Below are 20,437 nucleotides of genomic sequence, written 5' to 3' on the forward strand. Positions count from 1 at the left end.
TGGAATGGAGTAAGAGCAGAGAGGAGGTTAAAAAAACCCAAAAAAACTGTGACTACCCAAATAATTCTAATTGAAGCCGGAGGTTTCTCTGCTTACACAAAGTAGGGGGGCTGGAAATGATGGCAAGTGCTTCGAGGACAGACAGGTGGAACTTTGTACGTCCTCGGTACAAAACAGAAAACCACCCCCATTTTCCATCTTATTTTAGTCAACTGAATTTCTGCTATGGTTTACTTCTTTACAATTATTCTAAAATTTTGCCAATCGAATAAATTTATATATATATATATAAATATTGATTATGAAAAGAAGTATTAGGGTGTACAAATTCCTAAATATTATGCTCCCTCAAAAAAACGGTATTTCACCATTTAAATTATTAATATTAATCTGGACAAATGTTAATTCAGTTCATGTGAATGTACTTTGTGAACAAATGAAGAGAAACAGAATTGCTCCACTGCCAAAGAAAATACGATATGAGACACTGTTACTGATGTCATTGAAAATAGTTTCTAAGGATGTTCAACTTCTACTGACAAATTTTGCATTTTCCTTGCTGAAGTATAACTGACCCAAACATGAAATAACATCTTTTGGCAATTTCAGGAGGTCAGTATGGCACAATTATGTTGACATACCGGTTCTCACCAGATCACCGAAGTTAAGCAACATTGAATCTAACCAGTACCAGATGGGTGACCATTTGGGAATGGCAAGGTGCTGTATGTACTGTGAGGTAAAATATCAGGTTGAGAAACTGGTGCGGTCTATCCCTCTCTCGAGGGTAGATGGGACTCTCTTAAGCCATGGTAGGCACCCCATCTAGTGATGGCGTCATGGTAAAAAATACCCTTGATAGCCCTGACGAAACATCAAGTATTCAGCTACCGACAAGATTTAAATTACACTACAAACTCATGTAGTGAGTTCAAGCTCGGCAGCGGCTATGCTGGACTGGAGGAGGTCAGAACTAACGATTTTAATCAGTGACAAACTTTTTTGCAATAATTCTGAAAAATACATTTCCAGTTAGCTTATAAACTTAACTACACTTTACACGGGCTGTGTCAAAGGTAAAATATCAATGTCAGAAAGATACGTTGCTTAAAGAAATTGCGCCTGATAATGTTTGATTTTAATTTATCAAATATATGTAACACTCAACACTACTTGTTTTTCGAACAGAATAAACATAACACCAAAAATTGATCGAGGTAGGTAGAAGATCAATTTATCTTGCCTTTGGTAACATTTTCTATACATTTGTGTTTATTTTCACTTTTTCATAGGCAAGATAAGTTAGTCCTTTACTTAACTTGAGATTTATATAACCAGAAGGAGAAATAAATATATTGGCTATTACATACGTTTTGCTATTTACACAACAATGCAAATAAGAATGACATTATGGCTTACTATTGTGTGTCATTGTGAATATGACATATAAGGGTATACAAATTGCTCAATATTATATGTGGAGGTTCTGCATGCACTACTCCCTCAAACATCTAAACATGGTATTTTACATTTTGTAGGCATATAAATATTGATTATGAAAAAAAGTATTAGGGTGTACAAGCCAGGGTTTGTAGGTATATATATATATATATATATATATATATATATATATATATATATATATACCTTTAATGCATCCAAAACCAAACTCCTATCCTTACATCATCAACGCTCTGATCCCCATCTGGCATCAATTGTGATGGATGGCTCTTGATTAGCCGAACCCTTGAGGCAAAGTTGTAAATTAAAGTGTGAAAAAAAAAAAAATGCTATGTTAACCATTGCCCCAACGCGAGATGCTAACGGAAACACATTAGAATTTATTTAATTAGTTGGATTTAGCAGGTGCCCGTTTTAAATGAGGTCAAGTTTTGACTGTGGGATAGTATTCATTTACTGCTGAACGCTTTTTTTCCCCCGAAGATGTTATAGGAGAAAGACTAACCCACATGCGGCGAGCGACAAATCTTGAATATTTATCTCCCCGAAATCAAGCAAATTAAATAGACAGGCGAGCTTCGTTTTAAGTGTGAGATATTACGATTTGTATGTGATATAAAAAGTTGTGAAGCGACCGACCACTTCTCTGAAAGAGGCCTTTTGTAGACACACAGAAAAGCGAACACACATACATACATACATACATACATACATTTTCGCTTTTATATTTATAGATAAAACTCAAATGACAGTGATTCCGAGACCCTGAAAAATTCTGATTTTTCCGATTCCTGATCCCCATTATGATTGATCGTTCCAGCACTAATATGTATGTATGTGTATATATATATAATTATAAAACTCAAATGACCTTGTAACGATGTATGTAACCCACTTTCCGGTTTACAACATCCAGTTGCGCATGCGTGCATGACCTGTGCACTGAAATATTAACATTGTTATTTTGAAATTATTATTTAACATGGGAAGAGTGGGATTTCAAATAACTTAAACGTAATACAGAAATAAACGATGTAAGAAAAAAAAAGCAGACAGTATTAACAATTGTTTATTTGGATAATTTAATCACAAAAAAAAAAAAAAGAACAATTGGAATGCTGAAATATTAACATTATTGTTTCAAAATTATTATTTAACATGGGAATAGTGGGGTTTAAAATAACTTAAACGTAATACAGAAATGAACGATGTAAAAAAAAAAGCAGATATATCAAAATTTGAATTTAACTATAATAAGTATTATGGTATCTGTTCAGTGCACATTTACCTATAAGTATAGCCAACCACTTATAATTTAATAACTGTAAAAAATTTTTTCAAAAATAATCAATTATAATAAACAGAACGACTCATAGAAATCTATCTATATTCTTTTTTCATTTTAATATACTTTCATAGAAATGTTTCTGTCATGTAAAAAAAACTATTTTCTTTACGTCACAAGTGTCACGCTCATACATGAATTCCATAGCTAACATACTGACCCAACGGCCAACGGGTAGTGAAGCTATTATGATTTTTTGGCCACAAACAAGTGTATTTCTTTACTTTAAAATTATCTTTGAAATAGTCCCAGAAAACTAATATTCATCTTTCAATAGATTTTTACAAGAAATTTATTTAACTTCTAAATTTAGCTGAATTAGTCATTTTCATTTGTGAGTTTCTGACGACGCTGTAAAAACATTTTTCAGAATTATTCTTTTTAACATGTATTTTTTTTTTCCGTATAGATATTTTTCATTTTAATATACTTTCATATATACTTCTCATTCTGTTATGTAAAAAAAAAACTACATGTATATTCACAAGTGTCACACTGATACATGAATTCCATATATAACATACTGACCCAACGGGTTACGAGTAGTCTAGTATATATATATATATATATATATGTATGTGTATATGTCGAGTTGTTTTCCGCTTGAATTTAGTCTTTAAGGTACTTAAGCTTGTTTGATGCATTTTACTTCTATACTAATTATAATTCAATAACTAAATTTTTTTAAAAAAAATAATCAATTATAATAAACAGAAAGACTCATAGAAATCTATCGATATTCTTTTTTCATTTTAATATACTTTCATATATACTTTTCATTCTGTTATGTAAAAAAAAAAACTATATTCACACTGATACATGAATTCCATAGCTAATATAACATAATATAACATACTGACCCAACGGGTCACGGGTAGTCTAGAATATATATATGTATGTGTATATGTGTAGTCGTTTTCCGCTTGAATTTAGTCTTTAAGGTACTTAAGCTTGCTTGATGCATTTTATTTCTATACAAGCAGGCCGTCCAGCGTAGCCCTGTCATAAAATGAGACTGTACGATTTTTTATTATAGTTTTTTTTAAGATTAAAATGATGTGCAAGTGAATTGACATCTGTTCCTGTTATTATTTATAAAAAACGTAATCAGAAAATAAAACCAAAACACGCTCATACATGAATTCCATACTGTCATGTTTAGAGGAGATTGTACGATTTTTTATTATAGTTTTTATAAATGCTAAATTATCATAAGTTTTAATTCCTGACTACTATTAAATATTATTTAAAATAATTTTTCACATATCTAAAGAATTTGTATCTAACACTATATTTTTACCAATCATAGTAATCGACTATTATAATTTCCTCATAATAATCGACAATTTTAATAGTTTCCTCATAATAATCGACCATTTTAATAATTTCCTCATAATAATCGACCATTTTAATAATTTCCTCATAATAATCGACCATTTTAATAATTTCCTCATAATAATCGACCATTTTAATAGTTTCCTCATAATAATCGACCATTTTAATAATTTCCTCATAATAATCGACCATTTTAATAATTTCCTCATAATCGACCATTTTAATAATTTCCTCATAATCGACCATTTTAATAATTTCCTCATAATAATCGACCATTTTAATAATTTCCTCATAATAATCGACAATTTTAATAGTTTCCTCATAATAATCGACCATTTTAATAGTTTCCTCATAATAATCGACCATTTTAATAATTTCCTCATAATAATCGACCATTTTAATAATTTCCTCATAATCGACCATTTTAATAATTTCCTCATAATAATCGACCATTTTAATAATTTCCTCATAATCGACCATTTTAATAATTTCCTCATAATAATCGACCATTTTAATAATTCCCTCATAATAATCGACAATTTTAATAGTTTCCTCATAATAATCGACCATTTTAATAGTTTCCTCATAATAATCGACCATTTTAATAATTTCCTCATAATAATCGACCATTTTAATAATTTCCTCATAATCGACCATTTTAATAATTTCCTCATAATAATCGACCATTTTAATAATTTCCTCATAATAATCGACCATTTTAATAATTTCCTCATAATAATCGACAATTTTAATAATTTCCTCATAATAATCGACCATTTTAATAATTTCCTCATAATAATCGACCATTTTAATAATTTCCTCATAATCGACCATTTTAATAATTTCCTCATAATAATCGACAATTTTAATAATTTCCTCATAATAATCGACCATTTTAATAATTTCCTCATAATAATCGACCATTTTAATAATTTCCTCATAATCGACCATTTTAATAATTTCCTCATAATAATCGACCATTTTAATAATTTCCTCATAATAATCGACCATTTTAATAATTTCCTCATAATAATCGACAATTTTAATAATTTCCTCATAATAATCGACCATTTTAATAATTTCCTCATAATAATCGACCATTTTAATAATTTCCTCATAATCGACCATTTTAATAATTTCCTCATAATAATCGACAATTTTAATAATTTCCTCATAATAATCGACCATTTTAATAATTTCCTCATAATAATCGACCATTTTAATAATTTCCTCATAATCGACCATTTTAATAATTTCCTCATAATAATCGACCATTTTAATAATTTCCTCATAATAATCGACCATTTTAATAATTCCCAAGGCAAGAATGTAATTTTCATCTCACTTATTGACCAGTTAAAATATCTTTCTTTTGGCTTCTTAGTATTATTGGGTTCCTAAGCAAAAATTCATCTAGAGTGGTTGAGTATTCCACACAAAAGACTGAGATTCTGAAGAATATTGCTGTCACGCACATACATGCGTGCACACGCGCACACACACACACACACACACACACACACACACAAAGAAAAGATTAAGCCTAACTAATAAATGCCACATGATAATAATGGCATGGGAACACTTTTCAAATCATAGTATTTATACTAAATTAAAATTTGATGGCGTTTGTTCTCATATTGTCTTCTTATTTTCTGTTCCTTTGCGTTAGTTTCGAGCATTAGAGGTTTATTTCCAATTTTCACATCACACGCTTGGTTATACCATCATTGTGCAGCCAAGAGCTGTCAGTGGCTTAGTGGTATGATTATTATTTATTATTGTTCCTTTTAACAAAATAATGTGTTGTGGGTTGAACAAAAAAATTTTAAATTTTTAAATCAATTCTTTTAAGATTTTATAAAGAGTTAAAAAAAATTTGCTAAAAAAAACTGTTTAAAATTCATTATTTGTTTTATTTTATTTTTTATTCATTTTATTTATGTTTTGCAAAATTTTAAATTACCAGGGAATTTTCATGGGTTCTGCTAATTTCTTAGTAATAAAAATAACATTGTTTGAAGTTATATTATTATTGTTTTATTTATTTACAGATATGCCTGAGACCAGAGAAGAGAAAGATTGTGTATCTTTATTTTTTTAAAAGAAATCCAAGTTGAATAAATACATGCACAAACAGGTGAGGGGATAAAAGATTTTTTTTCTGTCAAATATACAGATTTTCATTTTCTAAAACTAAAAAACTGACACGAAAACATTTATTTTCTTGTAAATCCACGCATTGATATACACTAGCAACTAGAAGCAGAAACAACATAGACAAATGATAATCTAAATTTTCCAATGGTTTATTGAATCTGCACCTGCGTACCGAAGCTTGTAAGCAACCGTTGTGAATTCTTATTTAACATTCGCCTCAATCGTAAACAAGAATTTTAACAACTTCAGACTAGCAGAATTATCAGCTGATACTTTCAAATATTTCATTTATGCGCAAGACCAATGTTGGCAAAAAAACTGCTGAGATTAGACGGAGAGTATTAACATAACCCGAAAGCAAACTCAATCTCACTCTACGGAAATCTACAAATGGTTAGCTAAAAAAGGTAAGCATGAAAACTAGTATAAAAACATAGAGGAATAGGGCGTATTATCAGTTATTAGGTTGACAAGAAACTCATTGCGGAATTTTTTAAATTTTGATTTGAAATTCAGTTTGGACAGAGCTGCTACACTAATGATATTGAGCAACCTCCAGGAAAAAAAAAAAACAGAAGTTTCGGCAGCCCGTGCGCTGGGATCCCCCCACCCCTAAAAATAAATCAATCAAAAAACTTTTCTTTCAATCAAAATAGCATGGATATACACTAGCAACTAGAAGCAGAAAGAACAGAGAGAAATGGTTTATTAAATCTACACCTGTGTACCCAAGCTTTGAAGCAACTGTTGTACTCTGTGAATTCTTATTTCTATGAAATAAATATCAACACTCTCTGGGTCGACATGAAATTCAGTTTGAATGATATTGAGTAACTTCCAGAAAAGAACAGAAGTTTCAGCAGCCCGCGCACTGGAACCCCCCCCCCCCAATAAATAAATCAAAACTTTTCTTTCAATCAAAATAGCAGTGAGTGCCCGTGCAACCACAAAAAATAAATAGATAGCCACAGTAGGCAGGCTCAAACTTGAAAAAGGAAAACGGAAATAAGCTAACAATGACTCATGGCCACAATGACTTATGTCATCATGACCCTTTAAAATAATATTTTTTAAACGTACATTCAGTTTGCAAGCCGTACGTGACTTGCAAAAATCTGAACACAAAAAGTGACCCGTCCTTGCAAGAAATGGTTCAGTTGACCACCACAGGTACGGAGAAAATGTATTTTCATGTGAAATATTTATTTGATTCCAAATGAAATTTGATGTGAAACAATTGCATATACACTCAAGCCTAATCATTTCTGTGTGAAATATCTCATATATAAACCTTCCTTTTCTCAGAAATTTTATATATATTTAGTCAAATTAGACAGTAAAAATTGTAATGTCTACTAAATATAAATTATTTAATGTTAACTAGACAAATGAGAATCTAAATTTTCTAATGGTTCATTGAGTTTGTCAGTAAATGTTAATCAAATATCCAAAATAACTGATTGAAATTGAGTAAAAGTAATTGGAGCCCAAATAAGATTTTAGACACTAACTTATACAATGGAATAGTTATGAATACTTCACCAGACAAAATGAACTCCTGTCCTGAAATCTGGTTAGACACAAAATAAATATAAACTATAACATAAGTAAGTGGCGAAATTAATGTTATTCATAATTTTACTAACTTAACGTTTGGAAGGAAAAGTCAAACATATTGGGACAGTCTTAAATCTGAACTTAACGTTTGAAAGGCAAAGTCGAACTTACTAGAACAGTCTTAAATCTGAACTTAACGTTTGAAAGGCAAAATCGAACTTACTAGAACAGTCTTAAATCTGAACTTAACGTTTGGAAGGCAAAATCGAACTTACTAGAACAGTCTTAAATCTGAACTTAACGTTTGGAAGGCAAAGTCGAACTTACTAGAACAGTCTTAAATCTGAACTTAACGTTTGGAAGGAAAAATCGAACTTACTAGAACAGTCTTAAATCTGAACTTAACGTTTGAAAGGCAAAATCGAACTTACTAGAAGAGTCTTAAATCTATCTCATATAGAGATTTGTTGTTAATCTAATAAAGTCGGCTCCTTATTTCTGGCTTGAACATTAACTCAACGTTTAGTAAGGCAAGGGAGAACTGACTGGAACAGTCTTAAATCATTGTATCTTAGATACAGATTTGGTGACATTAACTCAACAAATCTTTGTATCTCAGATAGAGGTCTGGTAAAATCGGCTCTATTTATGGTTTTAACACTAAAGATGAAACGGAAACTTGAAAATAAATTTTCATGTAAAATCTGTGGATGTTCATTTTCACAGAACACACATTTGGTCAATCACACACGTATACACACCGGCGAGAAACCATTTTCGTGTTCAATTTGTCATCATTCGTTTGCACAGAAAATCAATCTGACAACACACATGCGAACACATACTGGTGAGAAACCATTTTCATGTGAAATATGTGATTCTTCTTTTGCTCTGAAATCTACTTTGATTGAACACCTTCGTATACACACTGGATTGAAACCATTTTCTTGCGAGATATGCGGAACCTCGTTTTCTAGCAAATCAACTATGAGAAAACACATGCATATACACACAGGCGCAAAACCGTATTCGTGTGAAATATGTGGGTCTTCGTTTTCCCAGAAATCAAATTTGACACAGCATATTCGCATACACACAGGTGAGAAACCATTTAACTGTGAAATATGTGGGTGTTCGTTTTCGGAAAAATCAAGTTTGAAAAATCACACACGTTTACACACAAAGGAAAAACCATTTTCATGTGAGATATGTTTATCATCATTTACTCAAAAGAAAACGCTCACAGACCACATGCGTGTACACACTGGTGAAAAGCCATACACTTGTGATATATGTCCATCTGCGTTTTCTCAGAAATCAGCCTTGACTGAACACTTGCGTGTACACACTGGGGAGAAACCCTTTTCTTGTGAAATATGCGGATCTTCCTTTTCTCAAAAAGGTCGTTTGACAACCCATAGGCGTTTACACAGTGGTGAAAAACGGTTTAGCTGTGAGGTTTGCGGGCTTTCATTTGGCCAGAAAATAAATCTATTGAATCACATTCGAAAACACACTGGTGAAAAACCTTATACTTGTGAAATTTGTCAGACTTCGTTTTCTCTCAAATCGACTTTGACTAACCACTTGCGTGTGCACAGTGGAGAGAAACCGTTTTGCTGTGAGACTTGTGGATTCTCGTTTGCTCAGAGAATCCATCTGACAAATCACATGCGTATACACGTTGCCGGAAAAGCATTTCCATGTGAAATGTGTGCATCGTCATTTTCTAAGAAATCCACTTTGACGATGCACATGCGTATGCATGCTGAATTGAGTCAAGCGGAAAAAGATGAACAATTCCAAGATAACAAGAATGATTTAGAAATGGCATGGTCGCTGGAAGAAATATAACAAATGTATGTATTTACAAAATTGAGGTAACAAAATGAAAAAACGATAAAAAAATAGAACAAGAATTTTTTAAAAACTAGAAGAAATATAATAAAAATGAGAAACTATGGCACGGTGTCTGGAAAAAATAAAATAAAGTTAAGTGTTGAGATATTATTGAACAAAGATGGTGGAATAGTTCAGTTCAGATCCTGAGTGTAATTGGCAGTAACCAAGATAGCGGCCATGAATCATTAAAATAGAACAAGAATTTTTTAAAAACTAGAAGAAACATAATAAAAATGAGAAACTATGGCATGGTGTCTGGAAGAAATAAAATAAAATAAAACCTGCATATAGACACTGGGTCAAGCCAAAAGTAAAATGATAAACAATCTGAAGATGAAATGATTTAGAAATGGTGTGGACTCTAGAAGAAATAAAACCACACATATTTTTATATAAGATGGAGAAAGCAAAATGGGGAAAAAGATAAACAATTCCAAGATGATAAGAATGATTTAGAAATGGCATGGTCGCTGGAAGAAATATAATAAATGTATGCATTTACAAAATTGAGGTATCAAAATGAAAAAAACGATAAAAAAATAGAACAAGAATTTTTAAAAACTAGAAGAAATATAATAAAAATGAGAAACTATGGCACGGTGTCTGGAAAAAATAAAATAAAGTTAAGTGTTGAGATATTATTGAACAAAGATGGTGGAATAGTTCAGTTCAGATCCTGAGTGTAATTGGCAGTAACCAAGATAGCGGCCATGAATCATTAAAATAGAACAAAAATTTTTTAAAAACTAGAAGAAACATAATAAAAATGAGAAACTATGGCATGGTGTCTGGAAGAAATAAAATAAAATAAAACCTGCATATAGACACTGGGTCAAGCAAAAAGTAAAATGATAAACAATCTGAAGATGAAATGATTTAGAAATGGTGTGGACTCTAGAAGAAATAAAACCACATATTTTTATATAAGATGGAAAAAGTAAAATGGGGAAAAAGATAAACAATTCCAAGATAAAAAGAATGATTTAGAAATGGCATGGTCACTGGAAGAAATATAATAAATGTATGCATTTACGAAATTGGGGTAACAAAATGAAAAAAACGATAAAAAAATAGAACAAGAATTTTTTAAAAACTAGAAGAAATATAATAAAACTGAGAAACTATGGCATGGTGTCTGGAAAAAATAAAATAAACTTGTTAAGTGTTGAGACATTATTGAACAAAGATGGTGGAATAGTTCAGTTCAGATCCTGAGTGTAATTGGCAGTAACCAAGATGGCGGCCAAGAATCAAATGCAGTACATGACGTAGTTAATGGCAAATTGGTTGAATCCAAAAGTCGACAATTTTTATACTAACTTTGGAAGGTTTTCATTGGTTGTTTAGCACAGCCGGTGGTTATAAAAATGATTGGTGAATTCATTAGTCTCATACCCCCTACTAGGAGTCAAAAACAGTTTACAAAAATAAGACATGCATATAGACACTCGATCAAAGATGGAATAATTTAGAAATGGCATGGTCTCTAGGAGGAATAAAACCACACATCTATAATATAAAGCTGAATGTGTGTGTCTGGTTACGAATAGGCTCCTATGTGGTTGACTATTTTAAAAAAACTGATTACATATAATGATAGAAGATGTATCGAGACACAGGAATGGGTGTGTTTGATCTGGCAGAACGGTGGTTCATTAAAATTGTGGGGTCTGCATTCGCGCCTGGTCCACAAAGTATGGAAATAAATTTAAAAATTAAAAGAAAATGTTTACAAGTGTTTTTGATATAGACGTACATAAGAACACTTTGATAAGTATGTTTTAACTTAAATAGGGATGGTATAATAAAATTGTGGAGTCTGCGTTTGCGCTTGGCCTCCATAGAATGGAAATAGGCACAAACTTTAATAAAGACTTTTCATATCTATTTGCGTAAGTATACTTTGATAATTATGTTTCAGTTTGAAGAAATATGGTATAATAAAATTATGGGGTGTCCGTTCGCACCTGACCTCCATAGAATGGAAATATGTCACAAAGTTTAACAAGGTTTTTTAATATAGATCCACAGAATATTGTGATAAGTGTTTCAGTGTGAACAGGTATGGTATAATAAAGTATGGGGTTTATCTATTTTATTTTTACTTTCATCATATTTTGCTTTGGTTTTGATACCCCCAAATTCGAAGCTATCTCTTTACAACCCTTCCTTTTCATAACCAATCATAGCATATTATAGCCTGTGTGCTGGACGTCCTCCCTCCCCAATAAATAAATCAAAACTTTTCTTTCAGTCAAAATAGCAGTGAGTGCCCGTTGTGAATTCTTATTTAACATTCGCCTCAATCGTAAACAAGAATTTTAACAACTTCAGACTAGCAGAATTATCAGCTGATACTTTCAAATATTTCATTTATGCGCAAGACCAATGTTGGCAAAAAAAACTGCTGAGATTAGACGGAGAGTATTAACATAACCCGAAAGCAAACTCAATCTCACTCTACGGAAATCTACAAATGGTTAGCTAAAAAAGGTAAGCATGAAAACTAGTATAAAAACATAGAGGAATAGGGCGTATTATCAGTTATTAGGTTGACAAGAAACTCATTGCGGAATTTTTTAAATTTTGATTTGAAATTCAGTTTGGATAGAGCTGCTACACTAATGATATTGAGCAACCTCCAGGAAAAAAAAAAAACCAGAAGTTTCGGCAGCCCGTGCGCTGGGATTCCCCCCCACCCCTAAAAATAAATCAATCAAAAAACTTTTCTTTCACTCAAAATAGCATGGATATACACTAGCAACTAGAAGCAGAAAGAACAGAGAGAAATGGTTTATTAAATCTACACCTGCGTACCCAAGCTTGGAAGCAACCATTCTACTATGTGAATTCTTATTTCTATGAAATAAATATCAACACTCTCTGGGTCGACATGAAATTCAATTTGAATGATATTGAGCAACTTCCAGAAAAGAACAGAAGTTTCAGCAGCCCGCGCACTGGACCCCCCCAATAAATAAATCAAAACTTTTCTTTCAATCAAAATAGCAGTGAGTGCCCGTGCAACCACAAAAAAATAAATAGATAGCCACAGTAGGCAGGCTCAAACTTGAAAAAGGAAAACGGAAATAAGCTAACAAGCTGTCATGGCCACAATGACTCATGGCATCATGACCCTTTAAAATAATGTCTTTTAAACGTACATTCCGTTTGCAAGGCGTACATGACTTGCAATTGAACCCAGTCAACGACGGGTGCTTTTGCTAGTTTATATATAAAATGGAGAAAGCAAAATGGGGAAAGATATAAAAATATCAGAATGGCAAGAATGATTCTCTAGAAGAAAAAAAATAAAAGGAGAAATATGAAAAAATATATAAAGATAGGATGAAATAAAATAAATACGAGAGAAACTGGCATGGTATCTGGAAGGAATAAAATAAAAAATGAAATGTGTGCATCGAGTCAAGCAGAAAAAGATAAACGGATGACAAGAATGATTTAGAAATGTCATGGTCACTGGAAGAAATATAATAAACTTATGTGTATACAAACTTGAGATTGCAAAATGGAAAAACGATAAAAAATAGAACTAGAATTTTTAAAAACATGGTCTCTGAAGAAATAATATAAAAACGAGAGAGAAACTATGGCATGGTGTCTGGAATAAATAAAATAAAACCTGCAATCTGAAGACGAAATGATTTAGAAATAGCCTGGTCTCTAGAAGGAATAAAACCACACATATTGCGGACTATTATTCTCATCTTTATTAGTTGTTGCTTCACGACGTTTCGGCCAACTATTCCTCTGGCCTTCGTCAGGTGGTAACCGTGATGGATAGGAAGTTTGAACTCCCAACTGCAGTCTCAGTAATCACTGCCATCCGTAGTTATTGTTGTCTCACCACGTTTTGGCCAAGTAAGCCTCTGACCGTCTTTGGGTAGGATTGAAAATGCTCATCTGGAACGTCTCTATCAACTGTGCCACAGGCCCTAAAGTATTGGTGAGATTACATCAACTACAGATGGCTAAGAATTCCTATCGTTGCGGTTACCACCTGATGAACAGCTACGGATGGCAGTGATCCTCGAGTGGCTTCCGGGACTTGATAAGCGGTGACTCCTTTGTAAAAAAAAAAAAATAACAACCTTTTAACTCACGTTTTGATAGTTGTTTCGGTTTATAAGGTGTGACTACTTTTTTGAAATGTAACAATGTTTACAAAACGCAACAACTATTAAAAAACATGAGTCAACTATTAAAACGTTTCATTAGGTACGCACAAAGTGAATGGCCAATCACTAAAAGGCATAAACATTTTGGGGTTTATATATTATTTTTAATTGGAATTCATTATTGAGATGAGTATTATTTATATTAATTTATTTTATTGCGGACTATTATTCTCATTTTTTTTGGTTGTTTCACGACGTTTTGACCAACCATTCCTCTGGCCTTCATCAGTTGGTAACTGCGATGGATAGGAACTTCGAATCTCCTAACTGCATCCTTAGCAATCACTGCCATCCGTAGTTGTTGTCGTCTCACCACGTTTTGGCCAAGTAAGCCTCTGGCTGGCTTTGGGTAGGATTGAAACCGCTTTCTTCAGACAATGCTCATCTGGAACCGTAGGGATTCAACATCTCTTTCAACTGCGCCACAGGCCCCGAAGGGCAATCAAGGTTGGATTCAAAGTTCCTATTCGTCACGGTTACCACCTGACAAAGTCCAGAGGAATAGTTGGCCGAAACATCGTGAAACAACAACTAATAAAGATGAGAATAAAAGTCCGCAATAATTAAATTAAATAATACTCATGTCAATAATGAATTCCAATTAAATAATATATAAAAATCACACATATTTTTATATAAGATGGAAAAAGATACAAATATCAGGATGGCAAAAATAATATAAAAGGAGAAAGATGAAAAAAAATAGGACAATAATTTAAAAAAAAAACGTGCTCTCTGGGAGAAATGAAATAAAAAAGAGAAACATTTTCTTGTAGATTCTCATTTTCTAGGAGATCAAACAAACTATTTTAATGTGAAATAAAAAAACCATTTTGCTGTGGATCTTCATTTTCTTAGCAATCATTAAAAAAATAAACTTGCATATAAAGGAACCCTTAGAATCTAGAAAAGGTCTCTCGGTTGGTTTTCTTGTTATAAGTTTGCTACAGTTGATCATCAAAGGTTTTTTTCACTCAATATAATTTCTAAGAAAAATCAACGTTTGTCATTGTCTCGATATATACACTTGGCAGCAAAATAAAAACAAAATTATAAAAGTAGTTATTTATTTATTGTGAACTATTGTCCTCATCTTTTTAGTTGTTGTTTCATGACGTTTCGGCCAACTATTCCTCTGGCCTTCGTCAAGTGGTAACCGCGACGGGATAGGAACTCTGAATCTCCTAACTGCATTCTCAGCAATTACTGTTACCATCCATAGTTGTTGTCGTCTCACCATGTTTTGGCCAAGTAAGCCTCTGGCCACCTTTGGGTAGGATTGAAGTTAAAGGTCAGGCATGTGGGGTTGCCCCCACATCTGGTCTTTGCTAGTCATAGCTAGTCATAGCTTGCAGCATCTGAAGAACAGATGGTATTTATTTGCTCCCCTACCGAGCAAATTAGGCACAAGGCCGATTTTTAATGTGAGGAGTGAAGGGAGGGGGAGGGGAAAAAGGGGACCAACTCCCGAGAGGTGGGAAATGGGAGCTGGTTAAAGGTCAGGCATGTGGGGTTGCCCCCACATCTGGTCTTTGCTAGTCATAGCTTGCAGCATCTGAAGAACAGATGGTATTTATTTGCTCCCCCACTGAGCAAATTAGGCACAAGGCCGTTTTTAATGTGAGGTAAAAACCAGCTCCCCTAAAAGTAGGCAAAAAGGGGGCACTCTGGTTACCAAAAATAATAATTATCCCAGTATAGAGGGCTTCCCCTCCACTGACTGGTACAAATTATCTTAAGTGCAGCATCTGAAGAACAGATACTACACTTTGATCTCACGACGTTTCGGCCAACTATTCCTCTGGCTTTCGTCAGGTGGTAACCGCAACGCATAGGAACTCCGAATCTCCTAACTGCATTCACTGCAATTACTGCCATCCATAGTTGTTGTCGTCTCACCACGTTTTGGCCAAGTAAGCCTCTGGCCACCTTTGGGTAGGATTGAAACCGCTATCTTCAGACAATTCTCATCTGGAATGTGGTGAAATGACAGCAAGCAATAAATAAGTTAATAAATAATAATAAAATGATATATATAAAAATATAAAAATAATGCTCATCTCAATAATGAATTCCAATTAAAATGATATATATAAAAATATAAAAATAATGCTCATCTCAATAATGAATTCCAATTAAAATGATATATATAAAAATATAAAAATAATGCTCATCTCAATAATGAATTCCAATTAAAATGATATATATAAAAATATACAAATAATGCTCATCTCAATAATGAATTCCAATTAAAATGATATATATAAAAATATACAAATAATGCTCATCTCAATAATGAATTCCAATTAAAATGATATATATAAAAATATAAAAATAATGCTCATCTCAATAATGAATTCCAATTAAAATGATATATATAAAAATATAAAAATAATGCTCATCTCAATAATGAATTCCAATTAAAATGATATATATAAAAATATAAAAATAATGCTCATCTCAATAATGAATTCCAATTAAAATGATATATATAAAAATATAAAAATAATGCTCATCTCAATAATGAATTCCAATTAAAATGATATATATAAAAATATAAAAATAATGCTCATCTCAATAATGAATTCCAATTAAAATGATATATATAAAAATATAAAAATAATGCTCATCTCAATAATGAATTCCAATTAAAATGATATATATAAAAATATAAAAATAATGCTCATCTCAATAATGAATTCCAATTAAAATGATATATATAAAAATATAAAAATAATGCTCATCTCAATAATGAATTCCAATTAAAATGATATATATAAAAATATAAAAATAATGCTCATCTCAATAATGAATTCCAATTAAAATGATATATATAAAAATATAAAAATAATGCTCATCTCAATAATGAATTCCAATTAAAATGATATATATAAAAATATAAAAATAATGCTCATCTCAATAATGAATTCCAATTAAAATGATATATATAAAAATATAAAAATAATGCTCATCTCAATAATGAATTCCAATTAAAATGATATATATAAAAATATAAAAATAATACTCATCTCAATAATGAATTCCAATTAAAATGATATATATAAAAATATAAAAATAATGCTCATCTCAATAATGAATTCCAATTAAAATGATATATATAAAAATATAAAAATAATACTCATCTCAATAATGAATTCCAATTAAAATGATATATATAAAAATATAAAAATAATGCTCATCTCAATAATGAATTCCAATTAAAATGATATATATAAAAATATAAAAATAATGCTCATCTCAATAATGAATTCCAATTAAAATGATATATATAAAAATATAAAAATAATGCTCATCTCAATAATGAATTCCAATTAAAATGATATATATAAAAATATAAAAATAATGCTCATCTCAATAATGAATTCCAATTAAAATGATATATATAAAAATATAAAAATAATACTCATCTCAATAATGAATTCCAATTAAAATGATATATATAAAAATATAAAAATAATGCTCATCTCAATAATGAATTCCAATTAAAATGATATATATAAAAATATAAAAATAATGCTCATCTCAATAATGAATTCCAATTAAAATGATATATATAAAAATATAAAAATAATGCTCATCTCAATAATGAATTCCAATTAAAATATATATATAAAAATATAAAAATAATACTCATCTCAATAATGAATTCCAATTAAAATGATATATATAAAAATATAAAAATAATGCTCATCTCAATAATGAATTCCAATTAAAATGATATATATAAAAATATAAAAATAATGCTCATCTCAATAATGAATTCCAATTAAAATGATATATATAAAAATATAAAAATATAAAAATAATGCTCATCTCAATAATGAATTCCAATTAAAATGATATATATAAAAATATAAAAATAATGCTCATCTCAATAATGAATTCCAATTAAAATGATATATATAAAAATATAAAAATAATGCTCATCTCAATAATGAATTCCAATTAAAATGATATATATAAAAATATAAAAATAATGCTCATCTCAATAATGAATTCCAATTAAAATGATATATATAAAAATATAAAAATAATGCTCATCTCAATAATGAATTCCAATTAAAATGATATATATAAAAATATAAAAATAATGCTCATCTCAATAATGAATTCCAATTAAAATGATATATATAAAAATATAAAAATAATGCTCATCTCAATAATGAATTCCAATTAAAATGATATATATAAAAATATAAAAATAATACTCATCTCAATAATGAATTCCAATTAAAATGATATATATAAAAATATAAAAATAATGCTCATCTCAATAATGAATTCCAATTAAAATGATATATATAAAAATATAAAAATAATGCTCATCTCAATAATGAATTCCAATTAAAATGATATATATAAAAATATAAAAATAATACTCATCTCAATAATGAATTCCAATTAAAATGATATATATAAAAATATAAAAATAATGCTCATCTCAATAATGAATTCCAATTAAAATGATATATATAAAAATATAAAAATAATGCTCATCCCAATAATGAATTCCAATTAAAATGATATATATAAAAATATAAAAATAATGCTCATCTCAATAATGAATTCCAATTAAAATGATATATATAAAAATATAAAAATAATACTCATCTCAATAATGAATTCCAATTAAAATGATATATATAAAAATATAAAAATAATTCTCATCTCAATAATGAATTCCAATTAAAATGATATATATTAAAATATAAAAATAATGCTCATCTCAATAATGAATTCCAATTAAAATGATATATATAAAAATATAAAAATAATACTCATCTCAATAATGAATTCCAATTAAAATGATATATATAAAAATATAAAAATAATGCTCATCTCAATAATGAATTCCAATTAAAATGATATATATAAAAATATAAAAATAATGCTCATCTCAATAATGAATTCCAATTAAAATGATATATATAAAAATATAAAAATAATACTCATCTCAATAATGAATTCCAATTAAAATGATATATATAAAAATATAAAAATAATGCTCATCTCAATAATGAATTCCAATTAAAATGATATATATAAAAATATAAAAATAATACTCATCTCAATAATGAATTCCAATTAAAATGATATATATAAAAATATAAAAATAATGCTCATCTCAATAATGAATTCCAATTAAAATGATATATATAAAAATATAAAAATAATGCTCATCTCAATAATGAATTCCAATTAAAATGATATATATAAAAATATAAAAATAATGCTCATCTCAATAATGAATTCCAATTAAAATGATATATATAAAAATATAAAAATAATGCTCATCTCAATAATGAATTCCAATTAAAATGATATATATAAAAATATAAAAATAATGCTCATCTCAATAATGAATTCCAATTAAAATGATATATATAAAAATATAAAAATAATACTCATCTCAATAATGAATTCCAATTAAAATGATATATATAAAAATATAAAAATAATGCTCATCTCAATAATGAATTCCAATTAAAATGATATATATAAAAATATAAAAATAATGCTCATCTCAATAATGAATTCCAATTAAAATGATATATATAAAAATATAAAAATAATGCTCATCTCAATAATGAATTCCAATTAAAATGATATATATAAAAATATAAAAATAATACTCATCTCAATAATGAATTCCAATTAAAATGATATATATAAAAATAATGCTCATCTCAATAATGAATTCCAATTAAAATGATATATATAAAAATATAAAAATAATGCTCATCTCAATAATGAATTCCAATTAAAATGATATATATAAAAATATAAAAATAATGCTCATCTCAATAATGAATTCCAATTAAAATGATATATATAAAAATATACAAATAATGCTCATCTCAATAATGAATTCCAATTAAAATGATATATATAAAAATATAAAAATAATGCTCATCCCAATAATGAATTCCAATTAAAATGATATATATAAAAATATAAAAATAATGCTCATCTCAATAATGAATTCCAATTAAAATGATATATATAAAAATATAAAAATAATGCTCATCTCAATAATGAATTCCAATTAAAATGATATATATAAAAATATAAAAATAATGCTCATCTCAATAATGAATTCCAATTAAAATGATATATATAAAAATATAAAAATAATACTCATCTCAATAATGAATTCCAATTAAAATGATATATATAAAAATATAAAAATAATGCTCATCTCAATAATGAATTCCAATTAAAATGATATATATAAAAATATAAAAATAATACTCATCTCAATAATGAATTCTAATTAAAATGATATATATAAAAATATAAAAATAATGCTCATCTCAATAATGAATTCCAATTAAAATGATATATATAAAAATATAAAAATAATGCTCATCTCAATAATGAATTCCAATTAAAATGATATATATTAAAATATAAAAATAATGCTCATCTCAATAATGAATTCCAATTAAAATGATAT

General features: G+C 29.1%; 1 long non-coding RNA gene across 2 annotated transcripts in view; it reads left to right on the plus strand.

Moving 5' to 3' along the window:
• The window catches only part of LOC145270928 (uncharacterized), a 59,703-nt gene that overhangs the window by 4,386 nt on the left and 34,880 nt on the right, over window positions 1-20,437 (plus strand). The window contains exons 2-3 of one of the 2 annotated variants that reach the window (XR_013865622.1): window positions 2,196-2,290; window positions 6,196-6,281. This is a non-coding gene — a long non-coding RNA (uncharacterized LOC145270928). The remainder of the gene's footprint in view (window positions 1-2,195; window positions 2,291-6,195; window positions 6,282-20,437) is intronic. The other variant, XR_013865621.1, reaches the window with a different exon arrangement.

Source organism: Euprymna scolopes, chromosome 46, assembly GCF_053919585.1.
Source record: "Euprymna scolopes isolate OS-2025 chromosome 46, ASM5391958v1, whole genome shotgun sequence".
In the NCBI taxonomy this organism is placed as follows: Eukaryota; Metazoa; Mollusca; class Cephalopoda; order Sepiida; family Sepiolidae; genus Euprymna; species Euprymna scolopes.